The 27,375-nt window shown below is 38.2% G+C and overlaps 1 long non-coding RNA gene across 4 annotated transcripts in view; it reads left to right on the top strand.

Moving 5' to 3' along the window:
- The window catches only part of LOC121090415, a 37,509-nt gene extending 11,953 nt beyond the window's left edge, over positions 1 to 25,556 (top strand). For 3 of the 4 annotated variants that reach the window (XR_005828543.1, XR_005828545.1, XR_005828542.1), the window contains 4 exons: positions 4,509 to 4,628; positions 7,453 to 7,510; positions 22,557 to 24,739; positions 25,384 to 25,556. This is a non-coding gene — a long non-coding RNA (uncharacterized LOC121090415). The remainder of the gene's footprint in view (positions 1 to 4,508; positions 4,629 to 7,452; positions 7,511 to 22,556; positions 24,740 to 25,383) is intronic. The other variant, XR_005828544.1, reaches the window with a different exon arrangement.
- The last annotated feature ends 1,819 nt before the right edge of the window (positions 25,557 to 27,375 follow it).

The following is a 27,375-nucleotide window of genomic DNA, read 5'->3' as shown; positions in this document are numbered from 1 at the left end:
AAACACCTAACAAAGACATAAAGAATTTGTTACATATTGCTGGGGAAACCTCCACAATGACTCAGGTCTGCAGGAGAGGAGGGCTCTGAATGCCCACTTGGGCATGGGTGGGTCTTTTGCTACAGAAATGTGGTTATACAGGATAAAATATCTCTCTGTTAGAAATGTCTCAAATCAGATCAAGAACATTAGAAAGAAAAATGGTCTGTCGATTAACCCTTATCATGTTTCTTCTGATAATGAATTTTAGACATCTCAGACTTTCTTTGAAATGTTGTATGATGTTCCATGTTCTGTCCTGAAACCTACACTATGAATATTTAGTACAAAATCCTTTGTTACCGTGGGAGCTGAAGGCTGTAGAAACCCATCTGTCTTCACATTACACCTTTTATTTTCATTCCTTTTCTTATGTCATTTCAGATGTCTTGACCACAGAGAGGGTTGCTTTTACACTTAAAATTACCAGTAGACTAACACCAACTAGGTTTTACTTACTAGTTATTAAAATATAAGGTACAGGAAAAAAAAGACACTGCTAGTTCAGATCTATCAACTTCCATTTGGATTAGTATTAGTCTACACATAATTCCTAAAAAAAAAAAAATAATCTTTTGGCTGTGCTAGCTACTAGCATCCTAAACTCTTCTGTCTGAAATACGGCACCACAGAAAAGACTAGGAGGGAGAGCATGGGCATATTTCCTTGACTCTGAACTGCTAATAACCAGAAGTCTTTCTGGCTGCTGAGGCAAATGGGAGCTCTCTTAAATACTTTCAGGGTAAAACCTAGGCTGTTAGGGGCTGAAGTTACGCTGATTTCCAGAACTTCCCCCCACAAAGTACTACAAAAATTATTATATCTCCCATATTATTTGAGCCCTCTCAGAATATTTTTGGGAATTCAGGTGTGATTATCTGGATTTAGCAGGACAAAAGCGGAGCTCTGATAGCAAGTGCATCTAAATCATAAGCACTAAACTCTCCTGACACATCAGCATGGAATGGCACCTGAAGAAAGAACAGATACCTCAACCCACGTGTCATTGTGACTGAAGGAGATTACTGCTAACAAAAAAAAACAAGGTGTAAACCTTTTGTTCTCATATTCTCCAAACAGTGGCACCTGACTCTGCATTTTGTTAGTCTGCAACCCTAATGTCCTTGAGCTCTACTCGGTAATATATTACATTTATGCAATCCCAAACCCACATCTGATGACATAAATCTAGCCAGAGAGATTCATGTACGTGTGAGGTCAAACTGGACTGGACAATGCTTCCGATATTGTGACAGTGATAGTTTTTAGAAAAAAGCAGCAGCTCACTGACCTTGCTGTGAGCAGTAGTTTTTTTTTCTCCTGAATGCCCTATAGTGTCAAAATTGCAACAGAAACTGGCCCTTGTTGCATGTGAATCTCCGCTGCTGGTTGTCACTGTGGTCATGTCCAACACGCAGCCTTCTCTCAGCAGGAGAAGTCTCGAACAGTAGTTTTGCAAAGCACAGCCCTCACTGGTGCTAGGTACTACTTGTGAAATAAGGATAACCAAGAAGTCAGCATGGCCTTTCCCATGTACTTTGGATTTGGGGCAGGCAAACCAAAAATAACTAACCCATGATTTTTTCTTTGATGAGGACAGAAGGGCATATGTATTGTTAAATGCTTGGATATGACAGGTAAGCAGGCCACGTAAGTACCAAAACAACATGCAAGTTTAAAATCCTTACCTGCATGTGCAGTTTGCTTGTATGCACTAGGGTTTGAACATTCCATTTTCTCTTTGATTTAAATCATTTCAGAAAATACTTTAAAGGCATAAATAGCAGTTACGTATCAAATCTATTAAAAATCAGTAGGAATCATGCTCCTTCTTTCTAGCTGCATGTCTTGAATCTTCCCTTCTTTGTGTGTCCATAATAGTATGTTAAAACTTTATTTTGAAGAACAGCATAAGGACAGGAGAAATAGTAGCAAGAATAGAACTGAAGTACCTCTACAAATCTAAGCTCAAACTTCAGTTACACGACATACACAAAAAGTTATTAAATAAACTAAGTGTACTAATAAACTTCTTCACTGTATCATTATTAAGAATTACAGAATAAATTACTGACAAAATGAAGTTCTGATAACTCATTTTTAATTACTTTATGTGACCATTGTCTAACAGAAAAGATTCTGAGCTAATATCTGCGTGTGCTTAGGTATTCAAGTGAAATCCACACCTAACTCACTGCATTTAAATTTTAGTATGTAGTTTAAATGACTTCAAGAAAAGTCCTTTGCCGACAGCAATAATAACCGACCTGTACTTTTTTATTAAATGCCATAAACACAATGGTATTTTAGCTGCAGAAAGGATAATGTAAGTCACTGGAGCTTGAAAGAATAAAATTATCATCAATATAAAGCTGCATCCTTCCCACTCACTGTACTCTCTCATGTGGTTTGATCTGCTACTTTCCCCTCTTTATTTAAAAAAATATGCTTTTAAATAGTCTGCTTCTAGCCAGCTGTAGTATTTGAAACCAGCACCAATAAGACACTTCAGGTTTCAGTTTCCATATGTGAAGGTGTGTTTATTAGTATTGATATTATGACCACTGGTAACAAAACAACGAACACTTCCCATACAGAACCTAATTTATACGCAAAGCATAATAAATTACAAGAAACCAAAGCATAAGATCAAACAGCCCTAACATTAAATTCTTCCTTTTTCACTTGATCATAGCCTAAGTGAGGCTCCTCAGTTCTTTCTGTGATCAACAGAGACAAAAGAGCAACAGAGAAGTGTTCATAGCATGTGAAATGAATCATCTTCTGGAGGTGTCTTTGAGGTCATGTAGCTTAGATTGACAGTTTAACTTGCAATGGTGGCTGCAATGAGTTGAAATGAATCCCACATTCACTAAACAGGTTGTATACAGGAAATCCCGAGGGGTTTCAGTAGCAACAATTTGTCTTAGTCTTAGTCGACTCAAATATAGACTATACTTCACGTAGCTGTTATATCATAATTAGCATCAAAGATGTTCAAAGGCTGAACTGAGGTCTCAAAGAGACTTGGGCATAGGGATGCCTCACCTGAATGTCAAGTAGGCTTGGGTAGAGTAAGCCTTTACCTCTGGCGAAGTGCAGCCGGCAGGGAAGCACACCTGAACGTACTCACTAGCAGTGCCAAGGGACACAAGCGCATGGTTTTGAGAGGAACATAGGTGCCTGCCATAGCTGAGGCAATGAAGCATCATTTCTCCAAAGCAGTGAAGGAAGGCTGACACCTAAATCCTGCCAATGCAGATCAGACACCTCACCCAGGCCTTAGATACCTGGGACAACAACTGACCACTGGGACCAGGACTTCCCACCTGAACCATAGCTGGGCTTGCTGCTGCGCACAATGAGAAATTGATACTACTGACTGGAGCTACATTGGTTTCTGTTGATGTAGCATGTCTGCTTCAAGTTTGCTTTTGTCTTTAGGTCTATGGATATTTCATAATTTTAATTCTGGTAAGACAATTGCCTTTTTTACTGCCTTATGTTCTCCACTGTATTTGCAGATAAAACAGACTTTAACATAAAGTGTAGGAAAACATTTTTTAAAGTAAAAATAAAAATATTCTCCATCTTGAACTTAGTCTAAATATCTGAACATGTAAGAATCAGGAAATAATGCACCATTTGGATTTGAATATTATACTTAGTAGTTCTCGGCAGCTCAGTTACCATGAGGTCTGTAATTAACACCTCCTCTCCTTCAATAAAATGGGACTTTGCTGACTTCTTTCATCAGCAGGTTTGTATGCTTGTTATTTGGCATTTGCTATTTTGTGTCACCACAGAATAAAAAGTACTCAGAGGATGACTTCTCCCACACTTATGGGTAGAAATGAACATTAAACAAATTGAGAAGTAGCTTCCTTTTCCTCTTTTTAGCTGTCCAAAGCAGTCAGAAGGATGCAATTTGAGCTGGCTCAGGCAGTTATTTCTCAGGATGGTAGGTCCTTTTTTAGAGAGAAAACCTACTGAAATTAGTGGGCCTATGAGAAACAGCTCCTCTGGATTTGGGGTGCACAATCTGACTCTCTGCATGTCTTTAATATCCCCCTAACATCAGTAAAAATCCATAAAAGACTTATCCACTTCAAGTCCATGTAATTGAAAATGCAACTTTCTCTCCCCCTTTATATGGATCTTGGAACTAAGCAAACTGAATGAGTAGGTCAAAAGGGTTCTTCATAAGTTTAGATTACTCTAACAATATTGCAAGGTTTTGACCAGGTTAGTAATTTAAATTGTTACTGTCCATTTCTGCTGTCATACCCACAAGGAGGGCGATAGATATCTTAGTTAAAAAATCCTCTCAATTACCTATGTGAGTGGCATCTTTCTCATTGTGCTCATCTCTGCTGGAAAGGGCTGGTTGATGCCTGCTGGCTATATGTGTAGTTCTGATGCTGCTGGTTAATTTTCCACAACCTCAGCTTTAATTCTGCTTTATTCAGCTGCACCCATTCTGATGACAACAGAAGTCTGTTCTTAACTGAGCGTGGGGATGCAGAGACAAACCTGGCATGCATTCTATGCAACAGTTCTGGGTGCTTCACATCAACCCATTCCTGTTGGTGAGTAGTGTCGACTATTTAAAAGTTGAGAGACATTAAACATTTTTGCCTATTGAACTAGAAAGGAGAAATCATGTCATGGATTAACATAGTTGACTTAGTGATCTTATCCTGATGTCAAAAATGGAAAACGGTTGGGAGATGTTATTATTTTTCCTCTTCAAAAAGGAATTAAATGAAAAGCAGAACTCATAAGCCCAGTAGAGCTTCTTTGGGGTGGCCTCATTGTCAAGTGTGTAGTTTTGGCCGAACCTGCAAAGATAAAGAAGGCAAGAACAAGCCTGGGTGGTTGTCAAGCTGCATAGAAGTATTTCATTCTTTACACCAAGATCTGTGTCAAAATGGCTACACCACTGTCACAGGTTCATTAGAAGCAGAATTTTCTTCTGTTGATCTGTATAGAGTCATCACTTTGTGGGTGAAGGCTCAAAGAGAGGCTTGTATTTCCCTTGCTTGTTGCTGTGAATTTTAAATAGGAACACAACATTGATGCAGAAATGACTGTTCATATGAACATTTTTCATACATATAGGAATGTATGTATTCTCTAAGAGATTAATCATCTTGGCTGCGCCTTGAATTTGAGAAATAGTTACAGATATTATGGCTGGAGGTGGGCTAACTGCCTGACATTCAGCCAGCGTAAAGGCAATGCTGAGATAAATGAGTTGAATAGGCACACACTCTGTGCAGCCTCTAGTAAGAATTGTGTCTTTGCGTGGTCTTAAAGAGAAAAGGAGAAAGTGTGGAAGCAGCCCAGGCCATTTATTTCGTCTCCTAGAGTGATGTTTAGGACACATGCAGGATCGAATGCAGCCTAAGATAAAAAAAAAATAACCCACTTGGCAGTACCATCAGCCATAAAAACATGTTTTTTTCTATTAATCTCCATCCTCCTTTCTCCTGCCCAGGAACAGTGGTGTGCATTTTATTTCCACTAAGCCTCAAACAATACTATGTATCTATCTATCTACCTGTCCCCTAGTTCTATTTTCTGTGGTGACGAGGGGACACTTACACACAGCAACAAGGAGCCATGTTATAGTGCAACCTCTTTTTCAGCCCCATTATAACATTATACTAAGATACTGGCTATATTCTTCTCAGCTTTTCATCTTATATCCTTAATGATTTTGTAGTCTTGGGAATTGCTTGCCCAGCCTCTTCCAAGTTGGTGAGGAGCTAGCAGCCCATCCACTCTACCAAAAAGCTTAGCAGGAATCCGTGTGATCCCACATATCCATACCAGAAAACAGGGCCTCTTACGTGGTCCTGAGGGCAAGTGGTGTTGCATAGCTTGCCATAGCTAAACCCCCTTCCCTGATCCAAACAGCACAGCTCTGTCCAGACTGAATACTGGAAATAATCTCTGACACCTGCTGCTCATCAGACCTTTCCTGGTCTTAAAACTAGCCCTGCCGCTTAAAACTCCAGCCTTATAACTAGCCCTGCCATGCCTGGAAGCATGCTGGGAATGAAATGGTACAGATGACAGTAACAGTGCTGACTTGGTGTCCTGGCCCAGTTATTTTAGTGATTTGCACATGCCTCTGGGTCTTCTGCTTGTCCTTTGCTGTTTTGCCTCCAGCCTGGCCCATAATATTAGCTGCTTCAATGCCTTTGCAAAAGGATATGTGCACAGCAGATGCATCTCTGATTTTACTATTTTGAACCACTAATTTTCTCTTCTTATTACTTGTTGCCTCATAAATCATTTAGTTTATTCCTGTTGTTCCTCACATTATTTTTTTTTCCTAGTGGTCTTTGGTCCATTGGTCAGAGGTGCTCTATTAGAGAACCAGTGCTGAAGTACTACTGCATTGATAAAGGGGATCTTTTTTTCTAGAAAATACTTCCAGCTTCTGGTTATTCAAGGATATTTTACATTGGAAATAGCAATAGTTTTGATGCTCAGCAAGGGACCTATCTTCCATTTATTTCCTTTCTTGAATTTCATTATAATCTGTCCTCTCTAATATGTCCCATCAATGAGTTCGATGTTTTATTATACATTGTGCAGGAAAAAAGTAATCCTTTTTAGCTATAATTCTGTTAGTTCGTCATCTTATTAGTTATCCCCAAGATATTGTGACAGTGAACTATCCATCCCTACTCACTTCCTTCAAATCTCCACTCTTTGTGATTTTCCAGATCTTCATCATAATCTTCTTGTCACCTTTAGCCAATGAGTTTTATGTTTTTAGTAACCCTTTAAGCTCTCTCACATCTTCAGATATTATTATAACCCTTTTGATTTATTTTGTTAATATAGATGGTCACGATTGTACTGTGTCTTTAAGATGTGTGTGAACCATCAAAACCCAACAGAAAATAATGAAATTTCTGTTTTGTCCTCAGTTCTTAATAGTTCTAAAAATCAGCTTAACTGTTTTCAATATTTACTGAGGATTTAACCTTCCTCCACTTGACCTCTAGAATACAATCCCTTTTTGAATATTTCTATTCTGCATTTTTGTACATGGGAGTTATGAAATGATGTTCTACTTTGTTGTTTGTTTGGGTTTTTTTCCCAGTTCTACCAGGATCTTTAGTCATCACTTGCTCAGATGCTCCTCCCAGCTGAAAGCTGAGGGTGATATTTTTTGTTGCTTCAGGATGATACTGTGTTTGTTGTAGTACTTTGAGAAATAGTCACAGTGTGTCCTGAAGGACTCTACTTAGTTAACAGCAAAATTCAGATTTCACTCCCTAGATTTCACATTTCAGGAAATAACATTTGAGCATTGTTTGAAATGGTTTAATTATTCGACTTCTTTGCAATCTTCTTAAATCCTCAAGTGGACCATTCAAATTATTTTCACAGTGAACTGCATCTATTTTCTTGTGACGTCAGCCCATCACATATTGTAGACCAAAATCTAGTAAGTGCTAAATTTCTTTTTTTTTTCTTTTTTTTTTTTTTTTTTAACAACTCTCATCTCTTTCTTTCTTATTTTAAGGTATAAAATTGTAACTATTTTATTTGGCTTTGTATGCAAATGTCAGATTCCTGCCAAGGTCTGAAAAGATTTCACAATGGGTGCAGAATAAAAAAATGCCTGAAGCAAGTCTTTTGGGTGGCTTGCTTCTCCTTTCACATGGTTACAAAGAACTATACAGTATCCAACAGAAAGAAATTACCCCTTGAATTACATATAGTAGGTTATATTTTAGTAACAATTACTATTAAACCTACCTGCATATTTTCTTCATTTTAATAAACTCTGTTGAGGTGAATATGGTATGTAGCACAATTGATTATTATGAATTTGTGATGAATTTTAAGGTTTGTAGTTTGATTCCTTAACTTTCAGTACTCTCATGTGCAGAACACTGTCCTCATAATCTCCTGCAAGTACCACATGACATTACAGTTTGATTTACATACTGCAATGCTTCAGGTGAAAGCAGGCTTGAAAGAACTAAATTGTGAAGACAGATATTGCAGCTAAACCCAAATATGCTGATGCTCAATCAAACCTGATCTGCCGAAATGAAAAATTTTATTTTAAATTCCAAGACTTACATCCTGTATGGCTAGAAAGGTAGGGAGTTTGTTTTGGAGAAACTAAAAGGATATAGCCTAGGTCATGTCAAAGCTGGCAGAAACATCGTTTGTGTTTGTATCGTAATAAAGAAGATTTACTTATTCCAGGTGATAAGTTGTCGACTTGCTCTTAGCTAGGTAGGTGGAGAGCTTTTGAAGGGTCTAACTTAGACCTTCTCTGCTCACACAACAGAGCCCCTTGAGAGACGCAAAGGCTTTCCTAATGCCCGTCATTTCAAAACTCATGAAGTAACCACTCATTTGAGTCATGAATAATAGAGGTTGCTTTACCTTTCCCAGCACAAACAGGTCCTGCTGCAAAAAGGGATAATGAGCAAAGCACTGTTGTCCTGCCCATGCTTTTTAAGAACGGAGAGGAGCACAGAGAAAATTGGGAGCTCTGAGCAGCAGTAGCTCTAAGAGGCAAAGTTAAGTGGAGCCCCTTCTGCTAGACTACCTCTTCAAATCAAAAGTGCTCCCATTTAATGTTCATTGACAATAGCTGTCTGCTGGAGATTGGCTTTAGCTTGCTTGGAAGCATTTGTGACTGTGAGATTGGAGTAACCTGGGATTCACGCAGGGGTTTTTGCCAGGCTAGGCTCCTATTGCTCTTTTTCTTTTTGGCTAAATGCTGTCTACATTGGTAACAGCTTCGGCTAGATGATGTTCACAGTATGAATTTGCTCAGTACCTAAGTGATACTGAGACCAGCACACTGTATTTCCTTTAATAAAATTTTATTTTCATAGGCAATGAAACTATGTAGATAAAATGAAGTGTCTTGTTTGCTTCTGGTCCTGTTCAGTCTTTGTCCACAATAGCTGCAATCTGATTGGAATACTTAATCTGCATGAGTCACTTTTCTAAAAACTTTTAAGATATGTCCTAACACAAAGATTAAATTATACTAATTCCCACTTTGCTTCAGCCCAAGTTCCCCAAAAAGGACTTATCTATTTGGTTGCTGTAGCAGAATCAAAAACCTTCCCAATGTGCCTCCAGTCTGTCACAGGAGCAAAGTTCAGAAGCTGATATGTAAAGACTGGAATCAGCCAAGACAGGAAATTTCAAGGACAGTCTGTCTGGGACATTTATTGACCAGTCACCTGCTGCTAGAAGGTGCCTTCTGCACTCTGGATTTCTAGTGCCAAAAATATCTTCTCTTTCATAAAAGTCTAAAACTTGCTGGTTTGTTTTTTTAGTGTTTGTTTGGGGTTTTTTTCCCCAAAAAATATATCAGAAAGGATTATCCTTTTCCCTAGTAATGTATAAGCATTTAAAACCATCATTCAGAAGTAAGAAGATTTCTCTCCTTGACCCGAAATTACCCCAGCTTGTACTTTCCACTTTCCAGTTATAGCTGTTGCTGTGGGATGAGCAGTTGGTTGCCTGGGACAGGGCTTCCACTTTTCCCTACCAGGACTCAGGATCTGGGGGAAAGGGCTAGCAATACAGAAAGATTTTGGTAGTCAGTGAATCAATTTATAGGCATTCCAGATATTTTTGCTGGAGAACAGGGTTGGCATGCACCTGAGGACCGTGGCTTGGGGTGAAGGGAAGGGTGTCTGCTGCAGCCCTGCCTGAGAAGATGCCCTGCCATCTTTCCTCACAGCCACCAGTCCAGTCCAGCACCTCTGGCCCCACTGCAGCACTCACCTGGATGCACTCAGAGTGGCAGCATCCTGCTGCTTTCCTCCCAAAGGAAACTGGCCTGCCCTTGCCAAGAGGTTCCAAAGACCCAGGAAGGTGGTTTGTTTGTTCCTAGTGGGAATTGCTGGGAGAAGAGGAACAGGGAACGCTGTTCTTACACCCTAGAAGAGCACAAAAGGAGGAATTTGGTGACTAAAGGAGGGAAGGAAGAGCATCCTCTGCCTTTACCTCTCCCTGAAACACATCCATAGTTTGTTACAGAAATCTCTCTCTAAAACTATCCAGACTCCTGTCTCCTACACAGACCTTTCTGACTTCTGGTTCTTGCTCAGCATCCCACACAGGTCCTCTCTGCCATCCTACTTTTAAGAGAGCCAGCTGCCTTGCCAGTTCTCCCGCTCCTCGCCCAAAAGCGCTCAAAACATCCTCTGCCTCGCTCAGCCTTCTCTTTGCCCACCCACATACAAATAATTACCTTTCAGTGTCCCTTCTTCCTCCAGTCCAGTCATCTTCTCAAAACAAATTAACAATTGTAGATTTAGGAATTTTCAAATTAGGAAGTGACTTTGTAGGATATATACACAACACTTAACTTTAACCATCCTTACTATGATTTACAAACGATGTTTAAACAGTATTTAAGTTTTTGTTTTGTTTTATGAATCCTGGTATAGAGTTATTTTGTATTCCATTTAGAAAAAACCTCATTAAAAGTGTAAAATGACTAAAAAGGAAGACAAAAGTATGTTATTAAATAGAAATATAAGTAAAGAAACTTTTATGGGTGAAAAACTTAGTGTTATATTATTTTTTTATTTTGAACCAGTAATGAGCCTCAAAGTCAGTCTAAACTAATTCTAATTGAACTTTCTATGTGATGTAGTTGTCACTAGAATAACAGCATGCATCAGTGGGCTGTAGTTATTTTTTTGGTTTCATTCTATTTCCTACTCTTTGGCATTTTATAAAACATTATAAATTTATGATTTTTTTTTTCCTAAAAGACTCAAAACGAATTGATTTTTATTTACCTATAGAATTCTGCTTTTTGAGGTGCAAAATGAAAAGGGAAAAACTCAAAATCTGGTAAAAGCCCCTGTGGAGCCCTCTCTAACTAACTGTATGTTACTGAAGGATCCCCAGGAGCGGAGAAAGGCACTTGTTATAACAGTTTCTATGGAAATGGAAAATAACCACTTTGAAACTTCCTAAGAAAAACAGGCTGGCTGTATGAATGATGTTATCTTTGGTACATCATTTCAGACAGAAAACTTGCCAACTTTCAGCTCTAATAGTGACATGAAGTGCTGTTAGTCAAATTAATATAATCTGTGCAGCTTTATTAGCTTAACTTGTAAAAGACAAGTGGATTCATGCACGTGACCATGTTCAGCTAGTCATATTTAGACATCTTGCCGTCTTTTTGTATATAGTGTTGTTTAGTCATCATTTGAGTTATTTTCTGCTTTACTTGTCTGTTGGTCAATAAAAATCTGGCTTTGTAACACCAGGCTGCTGTGCAAACTCCAATTACACAACCTATTATGTAATACAGTTGTGAAAACACTGAGGAGCCACCTGGCCAACAAGTCCTTCTACAGATGTCACAGTGTCATATCTTACAGTCCTGAGTCCTTTGTGAAATTCAGGTCACTGAGCATTTAAAAGCAAGCCTCAAATGCAAAACTGCCTGAAATCGCTGTAAGGATTTTACAACTCAGTTTTCTCAATAGCAGCAGCAAAGCATGTTTGAAGCTCTGCGAGGTATGTTAGGACAAAAGGAAACCAATGAGTTGTTAAGCAATAAAACCAGAGTAAATGTAAGTATTGCAGGTTCAATTTAAACAGTCCCTTTTCTGTTGAAAAAATAAAATGAAAAAAATCTTTCTAAAACTAATTTGATTATCTTGGCTCTGGAAAAAAGTAACTGAGCATAAAGGCTTGAACTGCGTTCTCACTCTGACGGTGTTCTTGCAGCTTAGGATAATACATTTCTAGCTTCACTGAAGTTGGTGACACAAGTCCTGCTCTCTTCAATGGCCTGGGACTTTGCTCTGTGGGAGAGAACTAAATCCCCTGGTTCTATCAAACAAGTAAAGCACCATGTTTTTTCTAGTATGAAAGCAGGTAAGAAGTTAGAAATACCCTATTCCCAACTTCAGAAACAGATGCATCTAGCATCTAACATCCTTGAGAGCAGTTGCAGAAATGACACAAAAATACCAGGCACCTTGAAATGACCATAACTTTCAGAGCACGGATCGCTGAAATAGCATAGTTCTGGCCTCATAGAAATATAGGAAACAATAGACAGAAACGATAAAACCAAATCTCAAACTTAATTTCCCATTGTACTCTTACTAGGTGATTTCCTGATATTTAAGCAGTTCCTTTTCAGGCTTTTGCTGTGTACATACTTTCAAAATATGCAGCATAACTCATATTTCTGCAGCATTTCTTTAATCAGAATTTGTGGGATAAATCCCCACCTAAAACAGAAAACTGAATGATTGTTCACCCCTTGTTCACATATCTTTTGCTGGGAAAGTTTGATGTGCAACCAACCACTTACACACTGTTAAGAGGAAGAGAAAAACAAACCAAGGAGTTCTCATTAACAAATCTTCAGTGATGTTGCTTACTGCTGGCTTGATAGCAAAATTGGTACATTTTTATCACAGTTATTGTATTGAATTCTCATGGCAAGGTTTTGGCAATCATAGAAGTAAAAATAAATGTTTATTGAGTAGCTATTTAGATGATGAAGCTTTTGTTTTGTGTCATAATCTTCAGTAGGAGACAATGTAGCATGGGAGCAAAGGATTTTATTGATTGCTTTTCTGTTTCGAATGAAACCTTACGAGATCCATAAAAGACGCATATAAATCGAAGAAAAATAATGCTTTACAGTATTTGAAAGACAAAATTATGTCACCAAAGAATGACATGCTTGAAAATGAGTTGTTGTGAGTAAAATTACATACAAGCTGCTCTGAAGTTTTATTAATAGAAAGCTACAAGACGATATAATTAATACCAATCACCTAATACTAAAGACCCATCTATTGAAAGCATGTCCTTTCAAGCAATAGAATGTTAGTGCAATAATGTTGGTTTAGTTTACTTGGACTCACATACAAATCTGAATTTCATTGCATGACTTTTTAGTGAACAGGCTAAAAGAACTGGAAGCTGACAACATATGTGTTGATTAGATACTTTGCATGTTTAATTGTAACTTTAAGGGAAAACTCTTCATTATGTTTTTGCAGGGCATTCCAAGAATCATTTATTGGCTAAAGCTTAGTGAATATTTTTACCAGCAACCTGAGCGTGAACACTCTCAGTTCACTGTCTCTGTATAACCAGACTCAGTGTATTTTGTTTAAAATATACTTTATCAGATATAGTCCCTTAGTATTGTTTGACTATTAAACTGTGATAACTAGTGTGTGACATAATTTTCATTAAGTAATAAAGAGAACATGTCACTTGAGAGTCAGGGCAAGTGTGAGGGGAAGAGAAGACTGAATTCCTCCACCTGCAAGCGCAAAGTGCAAGGAGATCAGACAGGGCTCAGTCCCAGCCACAGGGGCTTCCCTTATAGCCCCTGTGCTGGTCTTCAAACTCCTTATGACCTCCTCTCTCCCGCTCCTCCCTTAGCACCGGCACCATTTTGTGGACAAAAAAATAAATCAAGCACTTTAAATTTTAAGGGAATAGGCTCTGGATGTTTGGAACTCAGCTGCCACAGACCACATTGATTGGAACTAGCTGTCTTCTTGGGTGGCTCGTGTTAGTGATCAGTTAAATTTAATGGCTGAAGGAAGCAGATCGCTGTCAGACTCTTTGGCTATGTATGTGCTGCTAAATATAACATGCAAGAAGCTGTTCTCTGATCCTGCAAGCAAATGATACATCACAGCTCGTATAGTTACAGCTAAGCACTCTTCCTCAAGCACAGCCAGTTTGTGCGTGTGGCAGGGAAAACACCAGCAATTGAGCAGTATGGACAATTGCAGATCAGTGCTTGAGCTCATGTTCAGATCTATCTAATGCTCTTGGCTGTGGATGTTGAATAAGCAAAACACATTAATGTAATTAAAGGCATCTAAAAACCACCTTTAGTAGATCAGTTAAAAGCATCATTGACACTCTGGAGACGTGCAGGACTGGTAGACACTTCAATGTCGTAACTGTAAATTATGAGTGCTAGCTAGTCAGAACACGGTCTTATTTCTGACAACAGATGGCCTGGCTATTAATAAGGCATAGTCAGTTACCTATACCTGAGTTAAGAATTAAATTGGAAATCAGAAATGTTCAGGGGGTACAACATTCTGTGTAAAATACAGAGATTTTTCTGAAAAGATGAGATAAAAAAAAAAAGCTGTTCATCTCTACTCTAGGGCAGCAGATGCAGTCTTCCCTATAAGTTTTTGAGGCTAATGAAGTCTGTGATAACAAGCTAAATCATGATCAGAATACAGGCCAAAGCTCATACATATGTTAAGGAAACCCAAAGTTAACGCTTAAGCAAGGAGTTAGAACGTGCTGAGAAAGAAGATTGTCCAGTCTTGACTGAAAGCTTGTTCTTTGACAGAAGACAAACACTGAGAGCCAAAACTACTGCAGACAAAAGCAGGTTGAAAGTCATGAATAATTTGAAATCAAAGTTCCTTATGAAAAGCTAGAGTGTGGTGTCCTGTCCAAAACATCATCCAAATGTAACCATCAAAACCATGTGCATCAAGTGGGAAGACATCTGAAGCACACTGGGAGCATGTGCCTCATGGTCAAAGAGGATGACAGCACTGTTGGCTCCCAGGAATTCCTCATGGGAGAGTAGTTGCAAGTGATGAAGAAAGCAGTTGCCATGAAATCAAGTGGTATGTATTAGTTTTACACTGGGCATACGTACATGCCTGTTATATCAGAACCAGTAGGATTAGTACTAAAGGAAGAGATACATGGACCAGTAGTTTCAGGTAACTTAATTCTTCCAAGTGGATTATCTAAATTGTATATTAACCATACCTTCCCCCATTCCTTCCTCTCCCATGCACATATCAGATACAGAACTGTCCATAAAATGCATAATAAAGAAGGCTTGATACAAACAGGTCAAAATCTGCCTGTCGCTATGTAAAAGACCCCTCTTTTGAGTGAAAACTGCATAAACAGGACTTTTTAAGCTTTGAGAAGAAAATGTACTAAATGTACTATCACAGGGCAATTCATGTGCTTGCTATTATCTGTATTTTTGTTTTATCTAGTTTTTCCCAATCCTCCATTACCCCTGATAACTGAGTGATGACTGTGTACACTTAAAACTCACTGCTTAATGGGAAGAGTTCTTTTCACAGAAGGTCTAAAGACCTAAATGCATGCCTTTGTGCAATTGGGAAAGCTGTAATTATGATACCATTGGGGAAAAAAAGAGACCAATATAGGATTAAATGTGTGTCATGATGTTGTCAAGTCAGAGCTCTCATGAAAAGGTAGTGAATCAAAATAAGAAAGAATTTGAGGAACTGTCAAGGGAATGGAGAACCTCTCAATGGAGAGTAGATGGGAATTGGAGAAGTTTATATAAAAGGAATATATTTACTTAATTTTGGATATTGATTCTGAAGCTGTATTTTTTCTTTAGAGGTATTGGACCTTGAGCGGAAAGGGGATCCATGGAAGATCAATGGCTTGCATTACACAGGCAACTTACCTAATGGTAATGATCCCCTCTGGCCTTCAACTCTGTATCATGGCAGAATTATAGGAATCCAGAGCAAACCACATTTTCCCTCTCAGCATTCCCAGAGAGCATAAGTATTGTGAACCTTTTTGGAAGTTAATTCAACTCTGTTGGCTGACTTAGAAAGAGAATTTAGGACCATGGTTCACCTCAGATTTGGGCTTAGATCGTCACTAGTGCATTTGTATACTTCTCTAAAATGCTCCTGTGTTGGCCAGAATATGGAAGAGAATGGAGAGTTAATTACAACTTTCCTGAGGTACAAATGAGTTGGAAATTCACCGAGCAGTTTCTAATCCTCATTGTCCCGGTTTTCCATTGCTGTAAAGGTTTGGAAGAGTGCTGTCACCTTTTGATTGTGAAATGAAAGCTGATGTTCCTATGCGATATACAATGAGATACATGTTATAAAAACAAAACATACAGAGAAGTTGTGATTGTCACTTCTGAGTATTAACATTATCATATGATGGCTTCCACTTGGATAAAATATGTGTCTATATCTCATGCTTGTTTATTTGCAGATATAGTGAGAACTGGTTGAACACCCTGTAGCATATCAATGAAAACTCTCAGTTTCTGCAAGCTAGAACTAGCAAGACACACCTTGAGTGGCATGAGAGACTAGTAGGCGAGCAACATGCTTTTCACACATTAATATGCATGGCATAAGTTTACGGTATGTTGAGGACAGTAAACATGTCTTGAAGGTCAAGGTCCTGCTCAGGAAGAAAGTGTTATGATTTGGAAACACAGTTTTGGGTAAGGCACTGTAATACAGCCTACTCTTCATTTAATTGTCCTGAACGTGCTGGTTAATCATGTGTGGGATGAACTTCCAAGTAATTTGAAGAGTATCATTAAGGAAAAGTAGACAGAACAAGGCACCCTGTGCCAACATTGCTAGAGCTGGCTCTTTCTTAAACACCTCCTACATACTTGACGCTGGGAGAAACATTACAGCTTGCACATTCCACCCCTACTGGCAAGCTTCATCTCAGATTAACAGTCATTGACAGCAAGCTATATAATTTATGAGGAGTGTGAATTATCTCTCACTTAGCATTTCTGCACAAACCTTTAGCAAACAATACAACTTATTCTGTATTTTCAGAAAAATCTTAACCAGTATTTCAGCTCTTCCTGGGGTCTACCATAATATCATTTCTGGATTTGTAAAAATGAAATGAAGGGTTAATGCAAGAAGGAAAGATTTAAATTCCTTATCTAAATCTCTTCCATATCATCCACTTCTGACCTCAAATTAAAGTTTTCTTTCTAGAATAAAGAACTTAATAGAAAAAGATAACTTTTATAAAATCTCATATATAATAATCATTTTACTGCATTTAAAAGATGACTTAAAACCTAAATTAAGATTCCAAAACTTTTAAAAATTCTATAACATTTTCAGAATAATATCTAAATTATATTTATTTTCCTGTCTTTGATAAAGGTTTATGTAACAGGATTTTGTTATTATATGCTGTCGTTTCTAGGATTTCTGATAAACCAGTTTCTAAACAGGCTGACTTTCAGATCTAAAATATTACCAACTTTATCTTCAACTTCCTAATATATTTTACTTGCTTGGATTTTCCCCACACACACCTCCAAACCCTTAGGCCATTCTTTTAAATTATCAAATTAAATTATTTAAATAAGTTTTCCAAATGTGGGATGATAATTTCTGTCAATTTTGAAAAGTAAGTGAAACAAAACAGAAAGTTTTAAGAAAAGATAAAGCAAGAACTTGTCAGGGATAGTGTAGGCAGCTATATCTTAGTCTCAGAACAAAGTTGTGTATCAGATAGCATGGTGAGGGCCGTGCAATTCTATCTTTTTTTTTTTTTTTTTTTTTTTAATGTATAAGCAACCTTGGGTTAATGGTATCAGAAACTTACCTTGAGCTACAAGTTAAAGTATAATATGTTAGGCATGTAAATTAAAATTAAGCTGTTCATTCTCAGAGGATCATAGAAATAAATTAAATATTTTGCTGAAGTGCTTTTTTATTATTTTGGTTGGGTTTTTTTTTTAAGAGGACATTTGAAACTTAAAAAATCTACAAAATTTCATCCCAGGTATTCAAAACACAGAAAGCATTATCCTAAAAATTTATTATTACTTTGACAGAAAAATATAGTTAATTCTAAAATACATTGTACAACCAATTACAATGTCACATGAAACTTGGCATATCTCAAGTGCTTACTACATGTAATCCTTCTGGGAATTTTTGGTGCTTTATAGGCGTCAATTTATTATCTTTATTATACAGCACTAGAACATAAAAATTATGGAGGAAGTTGTGATTCAGTTTTTAGTAGAGCCCTTGTGTCCCTGAAGCAGAAGACATTTTCCCCATCCTATTAGGCAGCAAGGAGCATCTCAAAAAAAATATCTCAGAAGGAGGTTTTATTTGTCTCTTCCTACAACTTATAGTGTAAAGGGGGGTTGCTGAGTGCAAAATGCATGCATGTTTAAAGGCAAAATGGGTTACAGGTGAAGCATGGAGTTTCTATCAAGGGAGCCCAACATACCCAGCGATACAGTATGAAGCAACCTGGACATGAAGAGCAGATGATCAGGGGGTTATAACTAAAGGTTATATGTATGGACTCTGATGTGCCATTTCCATTTCAACCTAGAATTACATCATCCTCCTTATTCTGTTTCATAATATCTTAATTTCAAAATGTGATTTGAAGGGTGGCATCACCTTATATGAATACTTCTACCCTGGAGAAACAGTGGAGGGTAGGGATGCTATTTTCAGGAAAGGGACATTGCAGTCATCTTTTTCTTCTCCAGATGGCTCTTGGATGCTGGTTGCATTTGGGTTGGATGGTCGCCTGGGTGCTTTCACCCAGGCAGTTAAAATGAAAACTAGCTGGTTAACATAAAAGCAGGTTACCAAACACCAGGAAAGTGAGAGTTACATAAAGAAAAGAGCTGAAACACCTACCAGGCCACACAGGGAGCTTACCAGAGGACTCTCTCCCAGCTCCTGCATTGCTAAACCTTTCCAGACTGCATGTCCACCATTAATGACTGTATGAAGCAAAACCATCAGTAATCTACACCTGTAGCAGGGATTGTCTTCCATGGTATTGCAAAGATGTGATCAACAATTTTGCCTGATGTGCCTTCTGTTCATGAATGGAAACCTAATAAAATGGCATAAACAACCAATTTTACAACAGGAAAGCTGTAGGCAAATTACAGGGCACAGACACAGCTAGAACTTGTATATTTTGTTTTAATTTTAACTTATTCCATATTTTGCATATTTTCCCTATTTTTCCTTTACAGCTCTGTGTTCTAAATGGCTATGGAAGTAAATGTAAAGTAACTATCTAGTTTATATAAACTAAAAACTGAATGAGGCCTGTAAATTATAAATTTTATAATTTTTAGAAATATTTTAAATACTTAGAAAAATATTGACTGGGAATGGAATAGAAGATCCCATAAAAGCAATACACGCTTTATCCTACATCATGTTGGAGTCAAGAAGGGTTTGTAAATGCAAAATAAATCAGGAAATTACTTTCATATAATGAGGAATGGAGGTGGATGGCCAGGTTATCTAACTCTGTAGTTAATCACAAGGCATATTTTCCCCTGTACACAGTGAGTATTTTTCATCTCTATACAGCTTCAGTATACAAATATTACTTTGAAATATCCTGTTTCTTTTATTCCTCCTATTAGATATCTATCTATATTTATTTAAAACTTATATATTGGCATTTTCTCTTGTAAAATGAGCACAAGAATTGTTGCTTCACAAATGTATACATATTTAACAAGTTAGCCAATCCAAATTACACTCAGGTGGAATAGTATGTATACTACACAGGGTATTCCTATATATACCTTGCCATCTGAAAAATAGGAAGTAACAATCATTGTAGCAGTGATTAATATCTCAAGCCAAATGAGTAAGTGAACAGACATTAGCTAGTTGTCAGGACTGTCTCCCAGATATGGAAGGGGAGTAGATCAGACATCCCATTGAATTCTCTTCAGCAGTTGCTCATTTATGTAATCTGAGCAAGAAGATGTTTATTAAAGGCTTCCCTGTCTTTGCAATCATCAATAACAGAAGTCGGGGGGTGGGGGGTGGTCCCTTAAGTACAATGCCAGTTTTTGACATCTCTGATGTAACTCCAATGAAACTCAAGCAAAGCAAACCTAGTATTATCCATAGGTTCCTCAGGGATATTGAGACAGCAGCAAAACCTGCTTAACCTGTTTGCTTTCCCATACTCCTAGGCTTTACGTAGCTGCCTTATGCCAACCTCCTGTTTAATTGTTTGATTTAATTGTTTCTCATAGAATAATTGTTTTTTCTAACCACATCAACAGCTGTTATACAGTTTTGTTGTTTTTCTTGCTTTCATTTATAGTCACTACATTTTGTTTGTTTGCTTTTGACATTGAGGAGTTTTTACCTCATCCAGTACTTAATTTAGGGCCCTAATGTTTCTCCATTCCCTGTGTCATAGAAAGAGATTAGCAAAGCCAGAAAATTTCATGAGATGAAATTAGCTGAAATTCTTTCAATTATGTCTTCTCATTGTGTTGAAAGAAGACAGGGCCAACAACCTGTAAGTTCTGCTTGTCCTTGGGATCCTAAAAAAAGAAAAGAGACAGAGACAATGGGATGGGCCAAATTGCTCCTTTGAAAGGATGGCTGCTGCAACAGCAATACAGCTGCTGGAAAGCATTGTAGGCAAATACTCAGCCCTCCCTCTGTTCTAACAAGCGTGAAATGAATAAGCATGAAGAACTAAACATTTGTCTAACTTCTGTGATTCACTCTCTCATGAACATCTGCAGCCATACCAGTGATTAAATTTAAAAAGCAAACAATGAAAAGCAATGCTCTGCTTGCAAAACTCAGCTGCTTTTTACAGGCCACTCTAAAAAATTCCTTCAGCTGAGTGATGTTTTCTGTCATGCCATATCCCATTACATAGATCCAGTTCCATTGACATTTGTTCAAAACCAAGAGCAGCCTAACACGTTCCTATCATGCATCCCAATAGGTACTGCACAGTATTGTTATTTTGAAGGAAATCTCTTAACTTGTTAGAACTTGATTGTGCAAAGGCACACGGTATTGCATGTATTTGCCTGTTAAATGCTAAGTGAAGGTCTTAATTGCTGCGTTTTCAGCTTTTCTCTCACTTCCCAGGGCACGTTACCTGTGCTTTAGGTGCTCAGCAGCAAGTTGTTGTTCTGATCACATTTTATCCTATCAGGACTTTCTGTTTCCTCCCTCAGTTTGCAAACAGTTCAATTACTGACGTAAACATTTGCCGGGTTTTATCAATACTCGGTGGAAACCCCGTTATTTTCACTCTGCCTGGCTCACACAGCATGGATGGAAAGCCTGCATCGTAAATATCTGGTGTACAGAGGAGCTGGGCAGTGTCCAAGCCTGTGGTGCATTCCGGTCTGCTGGAATCCACAGCTCAGTGTTCAACTCTCACTGCAAAGCTTCTGCCAATGTCAGCACAACCTCCCTCATATTTTAGCTCATCTCCACCTTTATCAGCAGTTTAAGCTAGAAAGCCAGGCTGCGAATGTGACCAAGTGAGGTAGGCAGAAGTGCTTTCTACCACTCCAGTGTAGTGTTAGCCTTATTAGATGTCTGGGTACGGCCAGTATGATTTCTGGATGTTTTCCAGACGTCTTGGTTGCAGTGCCAACAAGCTTCTTAAAAGCCTGCATACGCTCAGTTTTGGGTGGTTTCAGTGTGGCTCATGTGGGACTGGCACCACTTTGCTGCTGGGCTGGCAGCATTAGGCTGGCTCTCCGGCTGCCACCAGCCCACAGCCAGGAGACGATAGTGAGTGGATACATCCTGGTCATAGCTCTGACAGTGCCAGCCTTTGAACACTGACACAGGGTGAACAGAGGTTTGGGACTGATGAGTGCTGTCTAATTGCAATGGGGGAATAATCCCTGAAGATGGACAGAGAGAGGATGACTCTGGGACACCAGAATTATCACGGCTTATAACCAGAAACAAGTGCCCAGTCCAGAGTTCTCCACACTATCCTTTAGCAAAGTCAAACAGGCACCTGGGTAACTCTCACACTGCTCAAGGACCTGAAGGTGCAACCAATCCTTGGTTGCAGAAAGGCACTTCACTACATCCAGGACATGGTGCCTTTCTTCCTCTTGAAGTTGATTGACCGTGCTGATCCTTTCTCACAGAGTTGACCCTTGTAGGGTGCTGGGTGACTGAACTGCTCATCCAGCTCATCCATACTCAATTGTATCATGGGCTGGATCAAAATAAGTGTGGCCAGCAGGCTGAGGGAGGTGATTCTGCCCCTCTGCTCCACTCTGGTGAGACCCCACCTGGAGTACTGCATCCAGCTCTGGGGCCCTCAGCGCAGGAAAGACACGGACCTGTTGAGGCAGGTCCAGACGACGGCCATAGAAATGATCAGAGGGCTGGAACACCTCTCCTATGAAGAAAGGCTCAGGGAGTTGGGATTGTTCAGCCTGGAGAAGAGAAGGCTCTGGAGAGACCTTATTGCAGCCTGTCGGTACTTCAAGGGGGCTTTTAAGAAACATGGGGACAAACACTTTAGTGAGGCCTGTTGTGATAGGACAAAGGGTAATGATTTTAAACTAAAAGATAGTAGATTTAGACTAGATAATAGGGAGATTTTTTTTTTACAATGAGGGTGGTGAAACACTGGCACAGGCTGCCCAGAGCGGTGGTAGATGCCCCATCCCTGGAAACATTCAAGGTCAGGTTGGACGGGGCTCTGAGCAACCTGATCTAGTTGAAGATGTCCCTGCTTGTTGCAAGGATTTGGACTAGATGACCTTTAAAGGTCCCTTCCAACCCAAACAATTCTATGATTTCATGATTCTAAACCTGGCCTCATGTCTCTTCTCTGCATGATGGACTCCATATGCACACCTTTCGCCTTCTACCTCCATGCAGCAGGACCTGGGAAGAGTTTCGGCAGAAATAAAAGTATGCTAAAGCTGTGGCATGAAGGAAGATGAGGACCAAGAGTGCTTCTGGAGGATGGCCTGGAGTTCCTGAGGAAGGCACACTAGCTAGGTAAGATGAGCCTTGTAGGACAAGTGAGAACAAAGTAGGATGCAGTCTTTCTGGGGAGATGACCTGTGCTGGAAGAAACTACGTATAGGGTATGTTCACATCCTTATTCTTTCTTCTGTTAAGATGAAATGAGGAAAGCCCTATGAATAAAATGGTATTTTCTCACTATTTTTTCCCTACCTGGATCAGTATGATCATACAATCATTTTGAACATGTGGAAATGAAATGGCAAGACTAATTTGAATCCAGAACTGTTTAACTACTTCTGAGACATTTGAAAAAAGCAGCTCAGAAAACAAAACAGCAACTAGATATAAATTGCCATTTTGCCTCTATGGCTTCAACTGCTATGCTGTATCATGTCATTCATTTCCAAACATAATTTCTCTTTGGAAAGGCGTTTTCCACTAGGTTCCAATAACTATGACCTCACAATTCAAACTTTCTTTTCATTATGGAAATACAAATATTTATTTTGTGTGTTTGTTGAAAACCTGCTTGTTATTAGCCCAACAAACTATTTTTCTGGAGTTCTGCAATATGACTGTAATGGGGCCAGTTTATGAAATTTGGATGTTTTCATCCTGCTGTAGTATCTAGCTCAGTACTTCTCCTATACTTGCCAGCCATCTCAAATACAAGTAATTAGGTTCTATGGGTCTAATTTTAATTGGCTGTTGTGCCCTATGTTGTGTTTTCTTATAGAGTTGCAATGAATTGCTGTGCTCTTAAATGAGGCAAGAAAGAAGAAATAGATTTTATTAAACTGAGATACTTGTGAGTTACAGTAAAGACAGCCACAAATTAGCATGGTGTGGGATCCTCCCTGAATAGATCTCACCTACCAGAACAACGCATTGTGAAATTCCCTGTTTCATGTTATTTAGAGTTTTCAGATCTGAAGGTAGGGGGGAAAGATTGTCATAACAATAGTGGTAATAGCCTTTACTGCAAATATTTTGGAATATAATATTTATTATAATGTTTATGGAGCAATCAGATTCAGGATTGTGTCACCAGGTCTGAAGATGCCTTTAGGAAAGATGTTACTCGTGGTCTGAAAAAACTGCAATCAGTTTATTAACAGTCATGTGAGTGATCTGTTTGAGAATTCAGGACCCAGCGATGACCCTCATGAAAAACATGATAGCTTCTTTCATTTTGGTGTTGCTGATTCTGATCTAGCTTCACCAATCTGTCAAATATCAGCTGTTTAAATTAGGATCGTTGGGGCTTGTCTTGTCCTGTCCTTCAGCCAGTCATATGCTTTACTTAATTTGCAGTACTACACTGCCACTCTTCCCAACCCCTTATCCAGTGCTTCATATATTTTGGTTGGTTTGATCTGTTTTTCTGCAAACAGAAAGATACTGCATGCTGTGTCACCAGACCTCAACCTTTGCTAGTACTTTGCACAGTGTACTCAAAGAAATACATAGAGGACATAACTTCTAGCTTCAGGCTTTTGCTTAGGCCAGGATCCATTCTGCAACTGGATGCTTCAGAAAAGGAAAAGACACGGAGATCTGGATTTGCTTACCCATAATCCTGTAGCTATGAAAATAAATATAAAATATTATTGTTAATCAGGAAGAGCATTGCAACTTCTGAGATTACAAATTCAATAAATTATTAAAATGCTGATGAATATTTTTTGTTAAAATTCTGTTTGGAATAAATTCCATCAAAGATTAAATATTACAGGCTTTTCATACAAAAAACTTCAAGAAATCTATTTCCTTCTCTCTACATGATGAAATGCAGATAGTGAATAATGGAATGAATGAGAACTTTGTGTTAATATAAAATAGAATTTTAACAGAAATGTAATTATTTTGGGGTATTTTTAAAATATGAACTTAGAAAATAAAATATTTCTATTTATTTTCAGAAGAAAAGTATTCTCCACTTCAACCAAAAGTTAGAGAGTTGATGCACAGACTGGATGAATTTCTAAAATGTATCATCTTCTTATGGCAGCAGGACTTCTGTTATCAAAATGTATCATCTTTAACCACAGAATTTGAGTTATGTCTCCAACAGCTGGTTATTGGCAAAGGTAGGAACAGGACCTGCATCCAGTGGCTTCCAGGCCAGTGCCCTCTCTGCTGAGCCGTGCAGAGAACACTTTAAAATTTATTACATATATTATGTCTGTTAGAAATGCGTATGTTACTGTGTGCTAAACTGGGTAGCTGCTACTCTCACTTCCACAAATAGTCCTCATGACATGAACTTTATAATGTTGCAAATCAGAGAAGTATATTTTTTATAGCATGTATTCAATACATAGAAACCATTTTTCACTGCTAGGGACAGTGGTGGGTCATCTGTTGATGGAAAAATCAGTTTTAACTAAATGGAAGTGACCTTTTGTCACTCTTGAATACAGCTAGACTGCCAGGTTGGTTTGCTTTCTTGTCTGCTCCAGGGCCAAGTCAACTAATCATTTTACACAGCATACATATTGGTTTACTCCCAAGATCCCATTTATAGCAATCCAATGAGTTCTTTTTGATGATGAAACCTTTGGTCAAAAAGAAAAAAAGTTTGCTGAAAGCTGAGTCAGTTTTTTTGTATTATCCCAAAATGCCACATCCTAATTTATGTATGTCATAGATTTACATGTATAACAAAAATACCCAAGTGTGACAGGCTGCGAAACAAACTTTCCATTATGCACTTGTTTGTCTCTTTTTGCAGCATCTTCTGTTGAGGACAGAGCATGCAACTGCTCACAGTCTTTTCTCAGCCCACTGCAGAGAATTTGCCAGGTTATTTGTGAGAAAATTGGCAAGCCTGCTGTGTGTACTCAGGCATCCTGGGAATTTCACTAGTCAAAGTTGAAAAGTGCAAAAACTGTCAATCAGTGTGTATTTACCATTTTCCTTTCTTTGTCCAAGATTGATGCTGTTGGAGGAGGCAAAAGACTGTGATGAGACAAAAAACCCAGCATGCCTAATGCACAATTTATTCAAGAGTTGTTTTTTTCTCCAAATTTTATGGAACCTTGTGCACTCTGTCTCAAAGTTGCCGTAACACCTGATACACAATACAAAATACACTTATGCACAGCACACAACATAAAGGGTACATATGACCCATTATCTTTATATTTCCAGAAAATGGTTCTTATCCAATTTCCCCATCTTTACACAAATTTTCCAAGGTTTGTTTGAGAGCATTTATGTTTGAATATAATATCCACCCGCCCAATGAAAATTTCCATTTAAAAGACTACCACTTCACCCTGTTCTTACAGCACTTCTTATTGAGAGGTTTGATTTACTCTTCAAGTCTGAACTTTTAAGTCTTCTTGATAGAGGTAATAAGTCTTTCATTCTACTATACAGTTAGTTCTATCCCAATTCTTACTCCAGTCATTTATTTCTCTCTTCCTAGTCTGCTGTATTGCTATCTTCCCATTTATTATCCCATCTCCCTCACTGAATTGTGAGGGTTGCCAGTGTAAATATTAAAAGCCTGGGGTTTTAATCCAGCCATAACACAAAATCGTTGCTTATCCTGACATTCCTGTCCTTCCATTTTTTTCAGCTATGCTTACTCAGCCCTACTCTCTCAGAAAATAATATTCAGGAAGGACAGTACCTGCTGACAATAGCTCTTATGAGAATGGATAATACTGTTTCTTCCTCATTTTCTTGAATAATCCTAAAGGGGAAAAAATTGCACTTCAACCATCTATTCCTATCTGTCTTGTTCATTTATCACATTTATCACAATTTAAGGTGTGTTTCAGGTATTAGAATTTCTTCCAGTAACAGAGACTTTCTTTACATGTTAGGTGTTCTTAACATTTAAAAACTTTGCTTTTAATCAGCTTTCAGCTTTGGAGATAAATTTTACTGTACAAAACCCTATGCTACTTTAGTTAAAAGACAACAATTCTGGGGCATCTACTTCTCAAATGTAAAATGACTTTGAAAGGGTACCTTAGTCCCAGAAGCCACTTTTCGGTTATAGTTGCATACCTTTTCATGTAGAAAATGCACTTAGAATTATCTTTATCAGGGCCAAACACCTTTCCTACTTCATCTAATTCCCTGGAAATATTTCAGTTGAAACAGAAGAAAAAAATAGGAAGATGATTTTAATATGTGCTTTTCATCAGAGTAACACCTTAACCTATAGTAATGCGGTGTCTGCTATGGACTGGTGATATGATACAGTTTTACTCAGTTGAAAAGGGACCAAACAGAGGAATTAACAAAATGAACAAAGGATTTAAGAAGTTTAGCCCCTTTGCTTCATGATTTTTCTGAGGCTCTTAACTCTGAAATCTGTTATCTCTGTACACCTGAAAAGGACAGGACTAGATATATTTTTCCTTGAATTCTGTAAAATTTTACCTTTGAAATTACTACTACAACTGTTGCATTAAGTTGACTGACTGATGAACTGTGGCTTCAGGTTATACTTTGAGTTTTCATAGTGCTTAAAGCAACAGGTTTCCAATGCTAATGGAATCTTTTAGACACTAGATTATAGTTATGACCAATTTTTTTAGGTTATTGTATATTTATAGTACTCAATCAATGGTTTTATCACACATTTCAGGCTTAGTTATTCATCAGCTACTGTGTGTGGTTTAAAATGATGTCTTCTTTCACATTCTTCATTACTTTACAAACCCTAGCCTAACTGACGAATCTGAGGCAGCTGAGCTTGTTTGGA

Source organism: Falco naumanni, chromosome 6, assembly GCF_017639655.2.
Source record: "Falco naumanni isolate bFalNau1 chromosome 6, bFalNau1.pat, whole genome shotgun sequence".
Classification (NCBI taxonomy): domain Eukaryota; kingdom Metazoa; phylum Chordata; class Aves; order Falconiformes; family Falconidae; genus Falco; species Falco naumanni.
This window is presented reverse-complemented; position numbering and strand designations above follow the sequence as displayed.